We start from the raw sequence: 23,307 nt of genomic DNA, 5'->3' as shown, positions 1-23,307 counted from the left end.
AGTAATACTGACTTTCCGTTTACAGTAAACACACGGTTTCCTTTAAAAAGTATTAAGGAAGAAGGAAATTGATTTCAAGAAATCTAAGTTCCCGGTGGTATAGGCGGGAACCTCAGAATTACACCACGCCTGGAGACTGCATTCCAGAGCTGTGTGGCAGGGAAAAGTCACACTACCTCTCGGAGCCGTGGGGCTTCCTCTGAGAGGTGGTATAACAGAGCCAGCACTTGGAGGGCCAAGGCCATTTGGAGAAGAGCAAGCTGGAGGACAGTCACGGTTAATAAGACCTTTCAAAAGCTCTAGTAACTGACACAGTGTGGGGCTGGCCCAGGGTTGACAAACAGACCAAGGGAACAGACTAGAAAGTTCGTCTGATTTTGACAAAAGGTGACAGCACAGTGCCTCAGTGGAAGGACGATCTTTTCAACTCATAGTGCTCAGTCGACTAGCTATCCTGGTGGGAAAAGCTTCATTGCGACCCCAACCTCACACCATATACAAAAACAATTTCACACAGACTGCAAATCTGACTGAAAGGTAAAACAACAAAGCTTTTTGAAGAAAACATTAGAAAAAGCATATCCACACAGTAAACAGACAAAAAGGAAAGTGCTCAACTTCACTAATCATCAAGGAAATACAAATTAAAAGCACAGTGAGATACCATTATACCCTGATGAGAACGGCTGCAGGAAGAGACATACACACATACATATGCTCTCTCTCCCAAGTCCAGCTCTTCCACATTGGTGGTGCGAGTATCAACTGGTAAAACCACTTTGCAAAACCGTTTGACCGTATTAATTAAGGCTGAACAAATGCATACTTAATCATTAATTCTACTCATAAGTATACACTGAACAGAAACACATGCACATATTCACCAACAACAACAAAAAAAAGAAATACAAGAATGTTTAGCACTGAGTATTTCTAATAGTCGAAAATTAGGAACAAGTCATGGAGAAGGAAATGGCAACCCACTCCAGCGTTCTTGCCTGGAGAATCCCAGGGACGGGGGAGCCTGGTGGGCTTCTGTCTATGGGGTCACACAGAGTCGGACACGACTGAAGTGACTTAGCAGCAGCAGCAGGAACAAGTCAAATGCCTATCACCAGAAGAAAGGATGAACGTGGTGCTTACTGGAATATTACGCACAGTGAAAATGGGCAAATTATTAAGCAATGCTGTGATTCCACCGATGGAAAATTGGAAAGCAGCCCTAAGTCACCTATGGTGAGTATAAGGCAGGATGACGGCTGCCTTTAGGGGTAGTGACTGGAAAGGGCAAGAGGGGGCTTCTGGGATTCCACTAACACTGCTCCTTGATCTGGGTGGTGGCCACGTGGAAGGACCACAGAGCTGTATGTCTATGACTGATGCATCGTTCTGTAGGTCAGTTGTGATTTAATAAAAATCATAAACAGAAAAAGTCAGTGCAATACCCCAGGAAGAAGGGCTGGCTGAATCTAGTGACCCCGATCTCACCAGTTCTGGGTCCCTCACAGCCCAGCCTGACAGACTGGACATTACATATGTGTAGGGTCCTGCCTGGTACCCAAGATGACCCAGGGGGTATGGAGCAGGGAAAGAGGCCAGGCTGGGTCAGAGTCCTGGCCTTTGGCCTTTTCACACACAGGCTGTGACCTTCTGTGAGCCTCCTTCTCCGGCTCATAGGCCACTTGTGGCTCTGACCCTTGGAGTGCTCAACCCTAAGAGAGGACCCCCAAGGTGGGGGTGGCAGCCCCACACCCACTGGGCACACAACTCCAAAGCCCCCTCTCTGAGAAGGGGGCACCAGCCAGCCAGGCACCGTGTTCAGGAGCTGCTCTGGGCCCGAGGGCAGGCAGAGAACTCGGGGAAGGAACCGAGCTGAGGCAGAGCGGCAGTAGGGGTGCGGGAGGAGACCACAGGCAAGGCTGCCCAGGAACCCAGTCAGAGGTCCTGGAAGGGGATGGGGCTTCATCCCGAGCTGATGGAGAGCTGGGAAGGGTGCTGAGCAGGGGAGGGACTTGAGATCCACCTGCTGCCACACGGAGAAGGCACTGGAGAAGGACGAGACCAGGGCAGAAAAACCAGAAAGCAGGTCAGAGAGCTTGCGTGCTCATGTGTGAATGAGAGCAGAAACGTTCCAGAGCTGGGTGGGAGGCAGACCCACCCCCTTTGGGGACCAGCCAGTTGTGGGAGTGAAAGGGAGACCGCACGAGGGCTCGCTGGGCAGGGGTCCCTCCTCTGGGCCCCCATTCCTACACCCCTCTGTGGGTGCCCATGCTGCAACGTGGCTCAGCAGAATGCGAGTGATCCAGGGCCAGCTGAAGGAGCCACGGGTGCCCGATAGGCTAAGCTCACCCACCCTTCCTCAACCTCCCACCACATCCCACTCCAGGCCAAAGAGCTGCATCTTACAATTCAGGGAACAGTCAATGAATGTTCTCATCTTCACTGGCATCCCTCTGGGCTGGTCCCGAGCTCACAGGAGGGGATCAGATCCCCCAGGTAGTCCAGTCCCCAGGAGGAGGGGCGCAGGGGACAGACGTGGACCAAGACTAAGCAGGAAACACTGTGCTCAGGGAACCCAGAAGTCGTGCAACAGGGGAGGGAGGATGGTGGTGTCTCTGCAAGATGGAACTGGACAGAGCGGGGCTGGAAGGCTAGGCAGGGATGGGCAGGGGAGAGGGGCAGGATGCACTCCATGTGGAGGGAGGGCAGAAGAGCCCCAGGTAACAGCCAGAAGGTGGGGGGCGGGGTGGAAGCAGATCCTCGGAGTGGGGAAAGCTAGCAGGACCGGCTCTGCAGGACATGGGCCTTCACTGGGGAAGCCAAGGGGGCGTGGAGGGGAGATAGCGAGGGTCAGATGCTGAAGCAGTAATGCGAGCCAGGGAGAGCCTCTTGGGAGCCAGGGTGGGGAAGGCCAGCAGCCAGGAAGGGGGCCAGGAGCCCCAGAGCCTGGTGACTGCCTGGCTCTTTGCATGGATTGGGTTTTATCAACCTTTCATGCCCATTTATCCGACAGCCACTCCTGTTCCTCTTCTGCCCCACAAGCCACCATCAACACATCCCTCCAAACTGCTGTGGTTGTACTTGGCCTCCAGGACCGCCTCCCTCCCTTCACCACGGGCAGAGGAACAATGGCAGGGCAGCGAGGAGAGCCCAGGAGGAGGGTGAGCCGGGCTCCAGCAGCAGAGCCGGGGGGCCAGGTTCCATGAGTCACTCCAGCCAAGGCTAGCTTAGCAGGCTGCATCGGGGCTGGGAAATCCTGTCTTTCTTCTCCACTGCCCTCCCCTTATCGTGTCTTTGTCTAATCCAGTCTCCACCCAGCTGCAGTGATCTTTCTAATACATAAACCCGACCAAACGCCCTGTGCTAAGGGCTGAGGGGGCTTGGAGGGCAGAGCCAGGCATGCTGGGGGCGCAGAGCCTCTCGCACTGGTCCTGGGGGATAGTGGTCCTGGGGCACAGTGGTCCCGGAGCACTGACGTCCTCTGCAGTGTATCTGGGGGGAAAGTCAGCCTCGGGACCAGCTCACTGTGTGGTTCTGGCTGAGCCCCTGGGCCTCTGACCCGGGGCAGTCCCACTGAGACCCGGGTGTTGTGCAGACGGGGCTGGGAAGCCTCGGCAAGCAGGTGAGATCCAGCCAGATCTGCCGGGCATGGGCAGGGCCAGGACGAGCTGGAAACCTTCCCAGGCAGCAGGCGGGCCAAGGTTCAGCCTCCGGTAGGGCAAGCAGCTGGTTTGGGCACTGAAAGTCACTGGGTCTGAAACCCAGGCCACCACCACATCCTGGTGAGAAGATGCTGGGGGTGGGGGTGTGTGTGCAGATGAGCACCTGCGCTGCTGCCCTTCTCTCTTATTCTGGGGAAAGGGGGGTGGGGTCAGGGGACCCCTGGGGCTGCAGGTCACAGGTGCTGCTCACTCCACACAAGGGTAACAACCTGACGATAATGAGACTTGATGGGGTCACTGAAGCTGCCTCAGCTCTCCAGCACTGTGACCTCAGGCAAGCCCCTGCCCTCTCTGGCCTGCAGGCTCCCACTGTTGAATGGTGGAGAGGGGGATGTTTCTTGCTTTTCTCCAATGAGCTATGTTGTTTGTCACCAGAGCAGCCTCTTCCTGCTTCCTGCATAGGCAGTCTCTGCCCCTAGCACCACCTGCCTCCAAAGCTCAAGGCTGGAAACCTGGTGGGGACGGTGACCATTTCTCAGACTGGGAAACTGAGGCTCAATTTCTGAGTCAAGCTTCTGCACACCCTCAGAAATGAGCTCTACTCTTCTCATCACACAGATGAGCTCTGAGATGGAAGAGATGCATTCAGGACAGTCAGGGGCCCATCTCATGCCAGAGCTCTGCTTTGCCTGGCCCAGACCCCATCTCCCTCAAGCGAAGACAGTGACCCACTCATCAGCCCCAGGGAGTCCCAGTCGGCTGCATGCCCCCATTCAGCCTTCACAAATCTGCTCTGCTCCTGGCCAAGGCAGCAGGGAGGAGTCAGACAGGGCTCAGTCCGGGAGGTCAGCCTGGTGGAGGACAGTGACCCCAGACTGGGTGGAGAGCTCTCTTAGAGGACAGTGATTCATTCAGATGGGGCAGGAGAGCCTCACGGAGGAGGCAGCATCAAAGCAGGCGTTCCAAGGGTGGGCTGCAATTTTTCCAGACTGAAGTGGAAGGTTTGGAGGAAGATGGAGCCTTCTGGGAGGAGACAAATATTTAGGCAAGGCTGGAGGACAGGGCATGGGGGAAAGGAAGAAAGAACGGGCTTGCAGGCCACACTGCCACAGCAGGGTCGCGGGGGTCCTGAGAGACCAGCGAGGGTGCCAGGAAGTGAGCTGGGCTGCTGGACAATTTACAAGACGGTTGGATGGAAAGGAGGCCGGGAGGCAGGCAGGGAGACCAGGCTTCAGAAACGGCCCCCAGAGCATGGCCTTGGCTGGACAGACCAAATGGAGACCCAACACTGGGGTGGGGTCCACAGCACACAGATAGGCACTCTCTGGGAGGCTGGCTGCGAGTCCTTCCTTGGAGGCACCAGGAAGTGCCCCACCTCCCAGATGACAAACTCACCTCCTTCCAGGGCAAGGAACCTGTTGGCGGCACCTCTGGGCTCCACGTTCTGCTCTGCCCTGTGTCATATTCCCGCCCAAGGCAGCCTTGAACGCAATGCCAGCACCTCCCCCTCCCTGTGCCCAAAGGGAGAATCAGAGCCTCAGAATGTCCCGTCCATACGCTCATCCTCGGATGGGGAGACAGAGGCCCAGGAGGGGCACAACGGTTTCCTTCCTTGTGCCTCAGGGCTCTCGCTCATCTGTAAAATGCAGTCTCCTGCGCTCTGGCCCAACCTGCCCCAACTCCGGCTCCCCTCACCCCTCTCTCCTGTAGGCAGGACTTAGCCCCAGTCAGCCTTGATGCACTCATCTGCAAAATGGGGCTCCCAGCCTGGCCCTTCCGGGTGATGATGGGGATCAAGTGACCCTCATGACACTAGGGTTAGAAAAGGAATGTCTGAGATGTACTCCACCCTGGAAGGGGCTTCCCAGGGGGTGCCAGCAGTAAAGAACCTACCTGCCAATGCAGGAGACGTTAAGAGACTCAGGCTTGATCCCTGGGTCAAGAAGATCCCCTGGAGGAGGGCATGGCAACCCACTCCAGTGTTCCTGCCTGGAGAATTCCATGGACCGAGGAGCCTGGGAGGGCTACGGTCCATAGGGTCACAGAGAGTCAGACACGAGTGAAGCGACTTAGCACGCATGCAAGCATGCTGGAAGGCTTAACCTGCTGGTATGTTAAGGATCCCGGGATGGGGTCTGGTCACTGGGGCAAGCCCTAGGGACACACTAGCACACTGCCCCAGAGGTGCTGCAGCCCAGGCTTTGCCAGCCAAAGCCTCTAGGCTGAGGGGGTGACAGACACTGAGGGTGACCCCCTGAGGGAACCCAGTGGCTGTGGGTGCCCAGAAGGGGGATCTCTGAAAATGGGACCTGCAATGACACTGCAGGTGGCTCCTGTGGTAGGGTGAATAACGGGTCCCCCAAAGACCAACTCCATAATCCCTGGAACCTGCAAACGTTACCTTACATGGCAAAAAAGATTTTGCAGATGTGATTAAAGAACTTGAGATGGAGAGATTATCCTGGATTATCTGGGGAGATCCTAAATGTAATCACAGGTGTCCTTAAGAAGAGGGCAGAGGGAGATTTGACTCCAAAAGAGGAAAAGGCAACGGGACTAGGGAAGTAGAGAGATGGGGTGACGGGGTCACGAGGAACACGGACAGCCACAAGGAACAGAGGCGGCCCTGGGGCCTCCAGAGGGAACTAGCCTAACACCTTGACTTTAGCCCGTAAAACTCTTTTCAGACCTTTGACCACCAAAACAGTAAGGTAATAAATCTGTGTCGCTTTAAGCCACTGTGTGTATTTGTCTGTGTCTCAGTCATGTCCGACTCCTTGCAACCCCATGGACTGTCACCCACCAGGCTCCTCTGTCCATGGGGTTTTCCAGGCAAGAATACTGGTGTGGGTTGCCACTTCCTACTCCATTTAAGCCACTAAACTTGTGTTAATTTATTACAGCAGCGACAGGCAATGAATATGATGAATACGGTTCCTGTAGGTATGCAGCCTCATACCTCTCTCCTGCTCGAGGAACTGAGGGAGGATGAAGCTGTTACTCCTTGAACTGCTCCCACAGAAAATAAATTCACCCCAAACTTCAGTGTCTCAGTTACTATTATTAGTAACAAACCAGTTGATTGCTACCACCTCACCCTGTTGGCAGAAGTACCCAGCAGGGGGCTTTGAGGCTGGGGCTGGCTGATCAGGCCAGCAGACTGTCTGCCTTTTGTCCCCTGGGCTACAAGGTCCTGAGGTCATCAGGGCACACCCTGACAGTGCTGGCCAGCTGGGTACCAATGGACGGGCTTGGTCTGCTCTGGCCACCATCCCCCTTGTCCCAGAGCTGACCACAGCCACCACTGTGGCAAAAAACCACAGACCACACCCACAGGCCACCATGCCTCAGCCAGTGGCACCCTCCCTCACACCCCCGCAGCCTCGGAAAGCCAGAGCCCCTGGAAACACATCCTTGAGCAATTAGAACGGGGAGCAGGAACTCAGGCCATTACAGGCAAGCAAATGCTCACATTGCGCAATTTCCTGCATCCAAGCCTGAAGGCTGGCTTCCTAAAACATCCTGGATTAGAACCCCAAAGGGACTTGGCCCATTTTGCCTTTAGCGAGCAGGGAAAAGCAAGGCCTGAGGCCAAAGCAAGTGAGGCAATCCCAGGGCATCACCATCAGCCCAGGGAGGAGGAGATGCTGCAGAGTGGGGGGGCCCTGAAGATAAGGCCCTGGGGGTGGGGGGGAGGCTACTGCCAGTCAAGGAATGTTTTGAGTAGAAAGGGAAGGCATGAAGGGGCAGAAGAGGTCTCTGGAGGGGCTAGAGGAGTGGAGTGGAGGGGTTTTTAAAGGCACTCAGAACACCAGAGTACATGGGAGGGAGCGGGTGAGGAGGGCAGAGGAAGGCCGGGGGGAGGCGAGAAGACCAGCAGCAGACAGATCTCCTGCCTGCCTGGCCCCAGAGAGCGAGCCCACCCACGGCAGTGGGTCGAGAGGGCCACAGTTTCCAACCACAGAAGCCAAGAGGGGCTTCCTCTTTCCTTTCACCCTTCTCCCAAAGTCAGCGCCTCCTTCCTCTGGGCTGTTTCTCCCCCAGGGAAGAAAGAACTAAGTGATGCGGTGAGTTATTATTAGTTATAATGACGACGAAACACCATGTACTTTGTAAAGCACTTTCAGTGATACAAATTAACTTCATCATCAACCCCTGAATCCCTGTGTTTAGGCAGCATTTATCCCCATTTCACGTATGAAGAAACTGAGACTCACAGGGGAAGTTCCCTGCCTCAAGGTCACATGCAGAGCCAGTCTCAGCTTGGAGGAAGCTTGACACAACGTCAGGCCCTGCAAGTAGGAGAGGTCATGGAGGCAGTGCCCACTGGGGGTTCCAAGAGGGCCTCCCATTCAGGGCTGTCCCGGGATTTTGCAGGGAAGTCAAGGGCCGAAGCAGCCAGAGACAGCACTGGTCTGGGATCAGTGTTCTGGACGTCACCCCCCAGCCTGCAAAACCCACAGGCCTCTCACACCTCATCACCTTCCCCAAACCTGCTCCACCCCCAGTGGTGGCCCCAACTCAGAAAGGGCTCCCCCAGACACCCTTCCCCATGCTCCACCCCTCTCCCATGGGAAGCCCTATCAGAGCCCCACCTTGGGTGCCAAGCCAAGTCTGGGTGGGGAGCTGGGACGGGGAGAGGCAAGGGGAAAGAGAACGGGGCTTCTCCTCGCTCTGGCCCTCTGCTCACTGGCCTCCAGAGCAACTCACCCACCACAGAGCTGCACATCTGATGATCTAATGCCCTTTATTGTTGCTGTTCAGTCCCTAAATCACGTCTGACTCTTTGGGACCCCATCCACTGCGGCACGCCAGGCTTCGCTGTCATTTCTTGCCCCTACCCTTGGACCACATGCAGTTGCAAGCTTCCAGGCCTTCACCCATCTATTCCCAGGCCTGCAGTGCCCTGCCCTTTCTTTTCTGCTTGGTCAACTTTTCATCCTTCAGCACCCAGCACCGATGTATCCTTCACAGTGAAACCTTGCCCAGCTCCTGGGCAGGGGCTGGCTCCCAGCACTGGGTGCAACTCTGGGCAGGGGCTTCTGGGTTTGACCCATCTGCTTCATCAGTCAGAAAAGAGATTCCTCAGGGTAATAACCCCACCTAAGCACCTCAATGTCCTGGCTCCCAGCTCTGGCCTGAAGCAGCAACAGCTGGGTCCACCCTGCCCGGCCCTCAGCAGGGAAAGCAGCCAGACCTCCCCACCCCCACCCCTGGACTCCAGACTGTTGCAAAGGCCAGGCCCAAAGACCCTGGATAGGAGGGTCTCAATCCTTGCAGCAGAACAATAGTTCCCTCAGGAGTACTCACACATGTATGGGTAGGCTGAGCCCCACTCTCAAACTCCCTCTCTTCCAGGAAGTCTGCCCAGATTTCTCCCTCCCCAGAATCCTAAAAATAATTGCCCTGGCACTTCTCTCTAGCTGCTGGTGCAGGGAAAGGATTCTGATTTGAGAGCCAGGCCAATTCAGGTACAAAATTCTAGTTTAGCAGTCCTGAGAGCAGGAGTAGCTCACTCCACCCTCTGAGCCCCACTCTCCTCAACCCTGTGGGGTCTGGGTTGACTCCCACCACAGGAAATGAAGCATGGAGAGAACTTGGCACCTGTTAATCATCCATCCCGCTTCACCTCTGGAACCCTGGTGGGTCTCCTCAGACTCCCAACTCTGAAGGAGGAAGGCATGATCCGAGAAGCGCAAGACCCATTCTCCCCCAGTTCTGCCTGGCTCCCCGGCCCCCTCACACATACACCCAAGCCCTGCAGCCCAGGGAAAAGGCCCCTATTCAACCCTGCAAGAGGGTCAGGAAGGGAACCGGCTTTGGCCTTGCCCCTTTTCCCAAGCCGCCAGGGACGGGGGATGGGGAGGCACCCGGGAGGGGTTGTCGAATTGAAAGGGTGGAGGTCTGGGAAGGGACGTGAAAGGGGAATTCTGAGGAAGGGGAGGGGAAGAGCCAGAAACCCCTGGAGCTAACCCACTAGCCAGTATGAACTAGGAAAACAGCTCCGGAGCAGCCAGGTGCAGTGGGAAGACGCCCCTCGCCGCGGGTGGGGGTGGGGAGAGCCCCGGGGGCCGGGGCGGATCCAGGCGGTCCTCGTCCCCCCGGGGGGCCTCAAAGACAGAGCTCACATCTCTCCTCCCCGGCGGCGGGATGTGCACCCCCACACCCACCGATTCGTGCTCACAGGGCACGCGCTGCCCCGCAGTGCACCCGCACACACACACCCCCGAAACACACAGGAACACCCGCGCGCTCGCACACGCCTCCCTCTGCGCAGCGTCTCCTACCTGCCGCGCCGCCGCGGGTCCAGCGGATTCCGGGATGCAGCGCTCGGCGCCGGCGCCGGAACAGAGGCTGGACCTCCCGGGCTCAGTGGCCTCCGGCTCCGGGGCGAGCCTGGGGCGGGGGCTCGAGCTCGGACTCCCCGGGCGGCCCGCCCCGCCCCGCGGCCTCCGCCCAGCTGGGGACGGGGGCGTGGTTTCCAGCGGCGCTGGAGGGACAGGACTGACGCGCATGCGGACTGGTGCCGAGCACCGAGGCGACCTGGGCGTGAGGCGGCTGCGGAGCTCCCGCTGGAAAGTAGGAGAGGACTGGAGGGCCCGCGCTTCTCATCCGACCCCTGACCGCTTGATCGGGCCCGTGTTCTCCCGTCCCTTCCTCCCTACATCTCCAGGAGTCCCCCAGGGCCCAGCCGAGGCTGGCACTGAGGCAGGGGGCTGGGAAAAGAAGGACACGAAGAGGCGAGCACCCATCTCTTCCCGATCTCATGTGTGTGTGTGTGTGTGTGTGTGTGTTCGTCACTCAGTCGTGTCCCACCTCTTTCAGCCTCATGGACTGTAGCCCGCCAGGCCCCTCTGTCCATGTGATTCGGTTGCCATTTCCTCCTCCAGGGGATCTTCCAGACCCAGGTATCCAACCTGGGTCTCCTGCACCGCAGGCAGATTTTTTCCCGGTAGGAGCCACCAGGAAAGCCCCTTTTCATGTCCATATCCATCCCCAAAACTCGGGATGGAGGAGCCAAACCCAGACCCCTGGAGGTGCAAAGAGGGCCCTTGTCAAATGGGGAAAGCTGGTTCCAGACCCATATCGAGTATTTCTTTACTTGTGCAATGATGGGAGGACAGGAGGGGCATATTTCCCAAATAAGATAGAGAAGTTTGTGAGTGACCAGTCCTGGCACACAGTAGGGGCTCTGGGATGGCAGGACAGACGTGTTTATTATGCTCATCGGAGACCTAGGTCGGCCCACTTCGAAGATGGAGAAGTTCAGACCCACCATCTCTCCCTCCTGTGTTCCGCTGCACACTAAGTCGTTTCACTATGCGACTCTATGGACTGTAGCCTGCCAGACTCCTCTGTCCATGGGAGTCTCCAGGCAAAAATCTTGGAATGGGTTGCCATTTCCTCCTCCAGGGAATCTCCCCGATCCAGGGATAAAACCTGCATCTCTTACATCTACCTGCATTGGCAGGTGGGTTCTTTACCATTAGCGCCACCTGGGAAGCCCAGTGTTCCCAGTCTTAGGTAATGTCATCTATCTCTAAGTCACTCTGACTAACCCAGCCTCTTCATAGCCTCTGTCCCAGGCCTCCCAGACATCCCCAACCCCCCACTCCCGGGTGTAGCTGCAGTCCTTTACAGAGCCTTGCAAATATGTAGCCATGACCCACTGCCCACAGAACAGTGTTCCAAGACTGTGCCCTTGCCTGACTGTCCCAGGCAGATCCCACTCCACTGCCCCGTCCTGGGATGCAGCCTCCCCAGGCTCTCAGTGCTCCTCTCAAGGGTTCCCAGTGCTCCTCTCAAGGGCTCCCAGCTTCCCTGCACTCAGACCTTGTCTAATGGGGATCTGCACAGTCTGAAAGGCTCTTCCTTGCCGCTGTACATGGCACATCTTGGTATCAGGCTTGGCCCTAATGCCGTGTCTCCACCACAAAGCCCTACCCCCATCTTCAGCATCCCCACCTGGCCACTTCTGTCTCTTTCAGGGCCCTAAACTCATGCTGCCTCTCTGGGGTTAGTGGTGGAGTCTGCAGGCAGGTGAGGCTGAGGCTTGTTCTAGGAAAGACAGTACTGCTTGGTGAAGCCAGGGAGCTCTGGGCTTGGGTCCTCACTCTGCCAGTTACTGGCTGTGTGATCCAAACAGGTCCACTATCCTTTCAGAGCCTCATTTTTCTGTCTGTAAAATGGGCTTCTAGCAGAAGTGAGTGATGATCAGGTATAGGTAAGTGGTGGGCCCCCTCATGTAGGGTGTTGAGCAGCACTGCCTCTGGGCTGGGCAACTCTCACATGTTCATATGTGAAGCTGAGGTCCTAGCTGAGAAAATGTGGCTGCTTCAGCCCTCACATGGGTAGAGTTCACAGGATGCTTAGGCCCCCCCTTATGTATTTCAGAGAGTTAGAGCCACAACACTCTGAAATAGAAAGTTTCATGGTGGCTGCAAGAATGTGTTCTCGACTCACCGCCTGGGTTCATGTTAGCCGTGTGATCTTGGACAAGTGACCCACACTCTCTGTGCCCCAGTGACCTCACCTATAAAATGACGATAGTGGCACCACACCACAGGTGTTGTGGGGATTAAATGGACTGTTACATAATGCACCTAGGGTGGGCCCTGGCTGAGAGCTATAGTGTTCAGCAGAGCTTAGCTGATACTATTTTCATCTAGCCCAAACCCCTCGTTTTGTGAAGACACTGGGTCCCCCGGAGCAGAGACATGTACATGTGGCTACTCAGAAGCCCAGCCATCCTAGGATGTTAGAACTGGAAGGACCCACCCAGAGTCCATCTCTGGCAGCTCCCACCTTCTCTAGCAGATGAGGAAAGAAACTTAGAGAGGGACAGTGACCTGTCCAGGGCACCCAGTCTGGTGGAGTGGGAGAGGCATTGGCCTTGCTTTTGTTGGGGGTTGGGAGGGAGGTTTCCAGACAAGCCAGGAAGAGCCTGGTCTCCCAGAAAAAGTGGGGGGAAAGGGCGAGGCTCTGATGATGCTCTGGCTCCAGGTCCCTGCTGGTTGGTTGTTATAAACTGATTGACCAAGTGGTGCCATCACGGGGCCTGCATTGTAGGCACTTTTCCCATTTAATTCTCACAACCACCCTTGACAGGAGCTCTCATTAGCCCCATTTTACAGATGACAGAACTGAGCCTCAGGGAGATGCCCCAGTCACACAATTAGGAAATGGCAGACCTGGGATCCTGTATACCCTGTCTGACTCCTCTTGTGCCTTCCGCTCCTCCTCTCTCCCCCTCCTCCTCTTCACCTCTGATGGCTCTTTGACTGACTGCCCCACCTCTGCTACATCCTTCTGTAAATGGGCACCTCATTCCCTCACAAGGAGGCCCTTTCCATTTCTCTTGAGAGAGTCTGTCACCCAGAGCTGAGCTAGTTCCCTCCTCCTAGTTCTGCAGGACTTCATAGCTCCTCCCCACCAGAGCCCTGGAGAGGAGCTTTTGTACTGCAGGACAGCAGACCCCTATCTTCACTGCTCCTGTATGTAACAGAGATTCCCAAGTGAAATTTTTCTTTCGTGTTGACTTACTGGAAAAGAGTCTGATGCTGGGAGGATTGAGGGTGGGAGGAGACGGGGACGACAGAGAATGAGATGGCTGGATGGCATCACCGACTCAATGGAGATGAGTTTGAGTGAACTCCAGGAGTTGGTGATGGACAGGGAGGCCTGGTGTGCTGGGATTCATGGGGTCGCAAAGAGTCGGACACAACTAAGCAACTGAACTGAACTGAACTGAATATTTATTTAGCTGTGCCGGGTCTTATCTGCGGCATGCTGGATCTTCGACCTTCATTGCAGCATGAGTGGGTTTTAGTTTCAGTGTGAGGGATCTAGTTCCCTGACCAGGGGTTGACCCCAGACCACCTGCATTGGGAGGGTAAAATTTTAGCCACTGGACCACCAGGGAAGTCCCCCAAATGAAATTCTTATAAACAGTAATTTCTTTTAAAGATCCCATGGGCTTCCCTGATGGCTCAGATGGTAAAAAAATCTGCCTGCAATGTGGGAGAGCCAGGTTAGATCCCTGGGTCAGGAAGATCCCTTGGAGAAGGGAATGGCTAGCCACTCCAGTATTCTTGACTGGAGAATTCCATGGATAGAGGAGCCTGGTGGGCTACTGCTCATTGGATCGCAGAGCTGGACACGACTGAACTAACGTTTTTACTTTCAAAGGAAACCTGCTGGCAAGGGGAATGGCTCAATACGGAGCTTGGTGTCTTAGGGTAGAGTACTCAAGTAACCTCATTAACCAGTTCCCCCACGCCCATCTAGCCAAGGAGATGGGATCTCAGGGGAGAAGAGTGGGGCTGGACACACAGAACTTTTCAGGACACAAAGAACTAACAGTATTCTCCTGAGAGCTCAGGAAATGGGAGAGCCATGTTGAATTCGAGGGGAGAGCAGACACCATGGAAAACAGGGATATGAAGGACAAACATGAACTCTGAATTGCTCTCAATTCCATGCTACTCTGAAACACTGCTTATATTTTGTTAGTATCCTGGATATTAGGAGCCAGCCAAAACCAAGTGGGATTGATTCCAGGAATATGAAGTTGGTTTAACATTAGGAAATCCTTTAATAGCATATGTTTGCTAGGACTGCCTTAACAAACTACCACAAACTGGGCAGCTTAAACACAGAAATTTATTGTCTCACAGATCTGGAGGCTAGATGTCCAAAAGCAGTGTGTCATCAGGGCTGGGTCCTTCTGATGGTTGTGAGGGAGAATCTGCCCTGCACCTTTCTCCTTAGCTTCAGGTGGTTTGTTGGCAATCTTTGACATTCCTTGGCTTATAACACACACCATGATCTACACCTTTGTGTTCACATGTGTTCTCCCTGTGTATCTATCTCATGTCCAGAGTTCCCATTTATGAGGACACCGGTCATGTTGGATTAGGGTCTACCTAATGACCTCATTTTAATTTGGTCACCTCTGAAAAAACTTTATTTCCAAATTTCATTATGAGGCGCTAGGAGTTAGACTTCAACTTCTTTTGGGGGTGGACACAATTCAACCCATGGCAAGCATGCACCATACTAATGAACCTAAGGGGAAAATAATGATTTTGGGGGGGAGGGGCATGCTCTGTAGTTGTGGCATGCAGGCTTAGTTGCCTTGTGGCATGTGGGATCTTAACTCTCCAACCAGGGATCAGATCCATGCTCCCTGCAGTGGGAGCATGGAGTCTTAACCACGGGACCACCACGGAAGTCCGATGATTTTTTTTCTATAGATCCCAAGACAGTCTTTAACAAAATTCAACACCAATTCATAATAAAGTCTCTCAGTGAAATAGGAAGTGAGGGATATGTTCTCAACATGGTAAAATGTAACCTTAAAGCCAACATCTTATTTAACCAAGAAATGCTGGAAGATCAGGAGCAAGGCAAGAATAGACTGTCTTGTCTACACCAATATTCTACATTGTATCAGAGATATTAGCCAATACAACTAGACAAAATAAATCAATTTAAGTCCTAAGACTGAGTAAAGAAGAAATATATATATATATATATATATATGTATATATTTTGCAGATCATATACAGAGAAGGCAATGGCAAGCCACTCCAGTACTCTTGCCTAGAAAATCCCATGGACGGAGGAGCCTGGTAAGCTGCAGTCCATGGGGTCGCTATGAGTCAGACATGACTGAGCGACTTTACTTTCCCTTTTCACTTTCACACATTGGAGAAGGAAATGGCAACCCACTCCAGTGTTCTTGCCTGGAGAATCCCAGGGACGGGGGAGCCTGATGGGCTGCCGTCTATGGGGTCACACAGAGTCGGACACGATTGAAATGACTTAGCAGCAGCAGTAGCAGTAGCAGCAGATCATATAATGTTATACTTGAAAAAAAAAACAACAAAACCCAGAAAACCAATGACAAAACTAATTCAAATAGTAAGAGAGTTTGCTGAAATAGCAGGATACAAAATTAAAATACAAAATTCAATGGCCTTTATATATACAGACAATAAACAGAGGTCAGAAAGGTGGAGAAAAGTCTTTTCACAATTAAAAAAAATTAAATGCTTAGGAACAAAGTTAATGAGAAATGCATAAAAATACATGAGGAAAATTTTTAAACCTTCTTGAAAGACACTAAGAACAAATGGAAAGACATCTCCTATTCTTGGACAGGATAAGTCAACAATACAAAGATGTCAGTTCTCCCTAACTTAATTTGTAAATTCAATACAATCCAAATAAAAATACCAGCAAGCTGTTTTATGAAGATATATGAGTTGAAAAGTCCATCTGGAAAGATAAACATGCAAGAACAGGTAGGAAAACACTGGAAAAGAAAAACTATGAGGAGGAGATAGCTTTAGCAGAGATTAAAAAAATGAAAGCTTCTGTCATTAGAAATGGGTGGCACTGGTACATGAACAGACAAATTGCAATAGACCAGATATTTAGAAACAGACACAAATACATCTTTATCCCAGTGATCTGAGATGCCATCTTTGATACATTCTAAAAATGGACTTTGTTATAAATGGTACTGGGGACAATTGGGTAGCCATTTGGAAAAAGATAAAATTAAATCCATATGTCACACCCAGCAAAAGAATGAACAACATGAATTAGGACTCTATGTGTAAAAACTAAAATGACACAAAGACCAGAAGAAAACATGGGGGACTTCCTCTTTAACTCTGATCTTGGTAAGGCTTCCTAACTATGACTCAAAACCCAGAGGATGTAAAGAAAAGACCAATAAATTTGACTATGTGAAAATTTATCCCTGGTGGCTCAGACAGTAAAGAATATGCCTGCGATGCAGGAGACCTGAGTTCAAGCTCTGGGTTGGGAAAATTCCCTGGAGAAGGGAATGGCCACCCACTCCAGTAGTCTTGCCTGGAGAATTCCATGGACAGAAGAGCTTGGCGGGCCACAGCCTATGGGGTCTCAAAGAGTCGGACATGACTAAGCAACTAATACACACACATGAAAATTTAAAAACTTTGCATGATACATAAACTCCACAGATAACTGACAAACTGAAAGAAAATAGTCCCAACATAATACCACAAAGGGCAGATATCCCTAATATATAAGTAACTCTTAAAAACTGAAAACAAAACTAAAAAATCCAGTAATAAAGTAAGAGTAAAAGCATGAATAGACAGTTTACCAGAAAAGATATAAAAATGGTCCTCAAACATAGGGGAAAAAAATGCTCAAGGACACAATTAGAGAAACGCAACTGAAAACAACGCTGAGATAGGTACCATTTCTCACCTATTCAGACTGGCAAAAAAAAAAAAATCACAACACATTCTGCTGTCCGGGTTGAAGGGAAACAGGTGCTGGAATACATTGCTGATGGGAATGCAAATTGGTGCAATTCTCTCCAGGAAAATTTGGCAATACCTAATGAAATTAAATACATGCTCACCTTTGAACCCAGCAACTCCACTTCTAGGAATTTATCCTGAAGCTAGACCTCCAACAATGTGAAAATACATATGCAAAAGGTTTTTCACTGAAGCATTACGTCTTAATTGCAAAATACTGGGAACAATATGGGCTTCCCAGGGAGCTCAGTGGTAAGGAATCTCCCTGCCAATGCAGGAGACAAGGCTTGATCCCTGATCTGAGAAGATCCCACATACCAAGGAGCAGCCAAGCCCCTGCACCACAACTATAAGACCGTGCTCTAGAGCCCGGGAGCCACAACCGCTGAGCCCACACACTTAAGCCCAGCCCTAGAGCCCATGCTCTGCAACAAGAGAAGCCACCGCAGTAAGAAGCCCGCACATCACAACTAGAGAGTAGCCCCTGCTCACCGCAACCAGAGAAAAGCCCACTTAGCAACAAAGACCCGGCACAGCCAAAAATAAGTAAAATTATTAAAAAATACTGGGAACAATGTACTCCTACATGGAGAGTGGTTGGATAAACTATAGCATATCTAGACAAAGGAGCTCTATGCAGTTGTTAAAAAAAAGGCGGGGAAGAAAAGAGAATGAGCAAGATCCCTGGATTTGTATGGCATGAATTTCAGCAAGGACTATTAAGTGAAAAAAAGCAAAAGCCAAGATCATCTATACAGTATGCTCCTCTTCATGTAAGGAAGAGCCTATAGAACATACATAATTGTCTCTCTTTTGTGCAAAGGGAATGGGACAGGAACAGTTGAGACAGTGACATGATGGAGGCAGGCTAGAAGGTAGAGGGGATGCAAAGATACGGGAACAGGGCGGGGACGGGAGGAAGGAGTGTTTCTCTTCTGACTGTATCTTTTAAAATGCTATTATTGAGATGATTCATATACCATAAAAATCACCATCTTAAAGTATCAAATTCAGTGGATTTTAGCTTATTCATGAAGTTGTGGTTAAGATTTTGCGCTTCCACTGCAGGGGCCACTGCATTCGACCCCTGGTCAGGAAACTAAGATCCTACACGCAGAGTGACCAAAAAAAAAAAAAAAAGGAAAGAAAGAAAAGAAATCCACTCATTTGCTTTCTATCCCTATGGATTTGACTATCTAGACATTTCATATAAATAGAATCCAGTTTCTTTCACCGAGCATACTGTTTTCATGGTTTATTGACATGGTAGCATGAATCAGAGCTTCATTTATTTTCATGGCTGGATAATGTTCCTCTGTGTATATTTACCACATTTTGCCTATCTATTCATCCTTTGATGGACATTTGGAATTTTTCCACCTTGGGCCTATTATGGATAATGCTGTTAGGAACATTCAACTGCAAGCTTTTGTGTGACACACATTTTTAATTCTGTGGGGTAAACACCTAGGAATGGAATTACTGGGTCATGGAGTAAAGCCGTGTGAAACTACCAGTTTTCCAAAGAGCGCGGAGCACACACATGAGGCTCTTGATCCTCCCACATTGAACCCTGCGAGTTGCAGATCCTGGAGCTCGTCTTGGTGGGAATACACTGCCCACGGCCTCAGCAGATGGACGGTGCTGAAGTGGATCTGGTGCCCAGAGCCCCTGCCAAGGAGGGGCAGCTGGATCCAGTAGTTCCCAGACTCTCCAGTGTTCTGACCAAGCCAGCACAGTGGGTAGGGTATGGGAGTAAAGATGTGTGGGTCTTTCCTGGACCATCTGGGACCCAGAGGAGGTGGCATCTGCCCCTGGCCCTCCCTGGGGCAGAGTGTGGACTCCCAAAGTGGCTCTAGGCTCCCAGCTCAGCACTGAGGCTGGGAAGTGGAGGTGAGGAACAGGGGGGCTATACTGCTGAACTGGGTGCCCAGAGGGGCCTGGCTGGGGCTTAAGAGACATTGAGGTCCAGAGGGCAGCCAGGAAAAGGTGGCTTCCCCTGGGGCAGCTGGGGACAGGAGCTCATTTGCTTAGGAGATTTCCGGATTTCGTTGAAGGTTTTGGGTACTCTGGCACCTGGGAGGGCCCTGCGGGTTGAAAGGGAGCACATACCCCACTGTGGCAGGCCTCCTGGATGCCCATGTGAGCCAGGATTGGGTGGGCGGGGGGGCTGTGTCAGGAGTCTCAGACCATGCAAGTAGCTGTCGCCCATCTCTGAGAGTTTGGGGGGCTCTCTTCTCCCCACTGTACAGAGCCCAGCACTACTCACGAAGGGGTGGGATGGGGTGCTTCAGAAGCCGTCAGCCAGGTCCTGCCCTGAGGCAGAGCCTCCAGCCCTCACGTGGCTGCTGTGGAGGGGGTCAGGGGCGGAAGAGGGGTGGTGTAGGGGAGCATAGCTGATACCCAGTGTGGAACATTCTGAAGACACTCGGGGCTTCCTGTCCTCTGCTGCATGCTGGGGAGCTGTGGGGTGAGTGAGGGAGGGCCCCAGGCAGTTGGTGTGTGGTGTGAGGGGCCCTGCATGCCCCCTGGACTCCCAGGACAACTCACTCTCCACAGGCAGTGCCCACAGAGCTGTTCCACGCTCGACCCCTCCGTGCCCTGTCATCCTACTCAAAGGGCCAGACCTGAGCCAGCCTTCCTGTCAGTCCTGACAAGTACCCTCCTCCCCTTCCACGGCCCCTGCCTCAGAGTTCACGCCCTGCCCATTCCATCTCCCCGGACCTCTGGACTCCCTCCACTTCTTCCTCTCTCCCAGACCCCTTACTCATCACCTCCTCACACCCCCCAGGACCCCTCCTGCCCCTCAGATCCCTTGTCCCATAGCCAAATGAACTTTCTGGAACACACATCCAATCTCTTACCTATAGCTCCAAACACTTGACACCAGGAATAAAGGAAAAACAAACTGAAGAAGGAATTCATAGGGCCTGGACTCCATCTTAGGCCTGTTCAGGCTGATCTTGCTCAGCCACCTTTCCTATGGACTCTGTGTTTAGTGCCTATAAAACCGACAACAGAAGGATAAGACCCCCTCCAGACAGGGGAACCTTGAAGATTGTATTTAGGTTACTCACCGCCTAAGAGAAAACATACACTAATCACCCTTTCCTCCAGACAGGCCATAAATTTTTCTGTCTCTATCGGAGTGTAACCTTGGGCTTATTGATTATTGGCTAAATTGTTTGACTGTTTGAGCACATGAGCACATAGAACGTGAATGATGGGGTTACTGGGATTGTATTTTCCTTGGTTTATGTAAGTGTCAAGGAATTTAGGGTGGTGGGTTCAGACACATACACATGGGGTATAAAAGATTTTCACAAATGTTGGTCGGGGTCCTTGGCTGAGAGGAGACTCTGCCTTGGGCCCACTGGTGTAATAAACTGCACTTCACTATCTGCATTGTCCTTCTGAGTGAGTTTGTTTCCCAGAATGCGTGGCTACAACAAAACAAAATGACATTTTAAAAACTGACATCGTTTCTTTGTTCTTGGGAGTATGAGAACTAACCTTCTGGAAAGACTGCTCTTCTGCTGAAAAAACAGGTCAGTGGGCCAGGCTGAGTCTGGCTGGAGGGGAGAAGGTCATCATCACTACAGAACCATCCTGTAAATGACCCGGCCCAGGGTGGAGACAGGCCAGCTTTAAAAATTGTTGTAACTTGTTGACTCAGGGCTAAGAGATTGGTAGCCCCCAAACCCCCCACCCTCCCCCCAGCGCGCCCCTCCCCCATGGCCCCTCCCCCACCCTAGCGCACCCCTCCCCCCAGCCCCGCCACCCGCTCCTCGAGGCTGGGAGGAGGGAACGCTGCCAGCTGAGCAGCAGGCGGCCCCTTCAGAGCCCTCGGTTCTACTCTCCTGGCTCCAGGGTCCGCTCAGAGCCCAGCCTTGAGGGGCGGAGTCCTCACTCCGCTAAGGCAGCGAGGGGAGGGGTCCCCTCAGGGCCCAGGGCAGACAAAGGGCTCCTGCTGTTCAGACCGCAGGGTGTCCCCGCTGCAGGCCTGAACTCTGAGGTGGGACTGGGCCTGGAGCCCTCACTACCTCAGACACGCTGTGCGATGCTGCAGCCACTGCTCCTTCCCAGGCTACTTCCCTTTCCACTAGGGGTGGAGGCAGGGAGGGCTCTCAGGCTTGGACTCCTGTCTCCCCCGAATCATTGTTTGCTCTTTTCTTCTATGTTTGAGGGATGGGGCAGGTGTGGCATTGGGTGGGGAAAACTGAGGTGGGGCCTTACTTTTGAGTTCAACCTTCACCTCCTGCTCCCAAGTGCAGCTGAGATGGGTAAGGCTGAGGAGATTTTACACAAATGATGTTATAGCTGTGGCGGGGTTAGGGGACAGCGGTGCTGTTTTTCTCTTTAGGCAACTGCTTCAGCTCTGGGTTTGGTGGCTGTCCAGCATGGTGCCTGGGGCAGTAGTCAGGGCCCAGCAGACTTGGTGACTTTGGGCAGGTCATTCATTTACCTGGGCCTCAGTCTCCACATCTGCCCAATGGGAATGGTTCCCTGGATGGGGTGAAGATACAAGGAATTCAGGGGCTTGGAGGTGCTTTGTAACATGCTATCTCTGTACGTTAATTAAGATGTTTAGGACTTACCTGGTAGATAAGAATCTGCCTGCTAATGCAGGGGACATGGGTTTGATCCCAGGTCTGGGAAGACTCCACATGTCAAGAAGCAACTAAGCTCTTGTGTCCCAACTACTGAGCCCACATTCTGCAACTACTGAAGCTTGTGCCTAGAGTCTGTGCTTCGCAACAAAAGAAGCCATCACAACAAGAAACCCATACAAAACAATGAAGAGTAGCCCTTGCTCGCTGCAACTAGAGAAAGCCCTCTCACAGCAGAGAAGACCTAGTGCAACCAAAAGTAAATAAATAAACATTCAGTCAGTTCATTTCAGTCGCTCAGTCCTGTCTGACTCTTCACAACCCCATGGACTGCAGCAAACCAGGCTTCCCTGTCCATCACCAGCTCCCGGAGCTCGCTCAAACTCTTGTCCATCGAGTCAGTATCAAGTCAGTGATGCCATCCAACCATTTCATCCTCTTTCCTCAACCCTTTTCTTCCTGCCTTCAATCTTTCCCAGCATCAGGGTCTTTTCAGATGAGTCAGTTCTTCCAATCAGGTGGCCAAAGTATTGGAGTTTCAGGTTCAGCATTAGTCCTTCCAATGAATATTCAGGACTGATTTTCTTTAGGATTGACTGATTTGATCTGCTTGCTGTCCAAGGGACTCTCAAGAGTCTTCTCCAACACCACGGTTTGAAAGCATCAATTCTTTGGCGCTCAGTTTTCTTTATAGTCCAACTCTCACATCCTTATGTGGCTACTGCAAAACTCATAGCTTTGACTAGATGGACTTTTGTCGGCAAAGTAATGTCTCTGCTTTTTAATATGCTATCTAGGGTGGTCATAGCTTTTGTTCCCAGGAGCAAGCGTCTTTTAATTTCATGGCTGCAGCCTCCATCTGCAGTGATTTTGGAGCCCAAGAAAATAAAGTCTGTCACTGTTTCCATGGTTCCCCTATCTATTTTCCATGAAGTGATGGGGCCGGATGCCATGATTTTTTGAATGTTGAGTTTTAAGCCAGCTTTTTCACTCTCCTTTTTCACCTTAATCAAGAGGTTCTTTAGTTCCTCTTCGCTTTCAGTCATAAGTGTGGTGTCATCTGCATATCCGGTGTTATTGATATTTTTCAGGGCAATCTTGATTCCAGCTTGTGCTTCATCCAGCCCGGTGTTTTGCATGATGTACTCTGCATATAAGTTAAATAAGCAGGGTGACAGTATACAGCCTTGACATATATATTTTTAAAATATCTTAACTGCCTCACTTTTAGATTCAGCCCTAGGTATATTTGTATTTCTACTATAAATGGTACTTTTACAAAATGACTTTTCCTGATTGCTTATTGGGACTTCCCTTGTGGCTCAGCTGGTAAAGAATCCATCTGCAATGTGGGAGATCTGGCTTCGATCTCTGGGTTGGGAATATCCCTTGGAGAAGGGAAAGGCTACCCACGCAAGTGTTCTGGCCTGGAGATTCCATGGATTGTATAGTCCATGGGGTCGCAAAGAGCTGGACATAACTGGGTGACTTTCACTTTCACTTTTGTATTTTTATTTCTACTATAAATGGTTCAGTTCAGTTCAGTTGAGTTCAGTCGCTCAGTCGTGTCCGACTCTTTGCGACCCCATGAATCACAGCACACCAGGCCTCCCTGTCCATCACCAACTCCCAGAGTTCACTCAAACTCATGTCCATCGAGTCGGTGATGCCACCCAGCCATCTCATTCTCTGTCGTCCCTGTCTCCTCCT

General features: G+C 52.0%; 1 protein-coding gene across 1 annotated transcript in view; it reads right to left on the bottom strand.

Annotated features, from left to right (window-relative positions):
• Positions 1-10,100, bottom strand: part of CAPN5 (calpain 5) — a 55,791-nt gene extending 45,691 nt beyond the window's left edge. Inside the window, exon 1 of the mRNA XM_055423742.2 lies at positions 9,950-10,100. The gene's annotated coding sequence lies outside the window, so the exon portion shown is untranslated. The remainder of the gene's footprint in view (positions 1-9,949) is intronic.
• Between the last annotated feature and the right edge of the window lie 13,207 nt (positions 10,101-23,307).

This window comes from Moschus berezovskii, chromosome 14, assembly GCF_049115385.1.
Source record: "Moschus berezovskii isolate FMDL1 chromosome 14, NW_MosBer_1.0, whole genome shotgun sequence".
NCBI classification, from domain to species: Eukaryota; Metazoa; Chordata; class Mammalia; order Artiodactyla; family Moschidae; genus Moschus; species Moschus berezovskii.
Note: the sequence above shows the minus strand (reverse complement) of the source record. Positions and strands in the feature narration are given on the sequence as shown.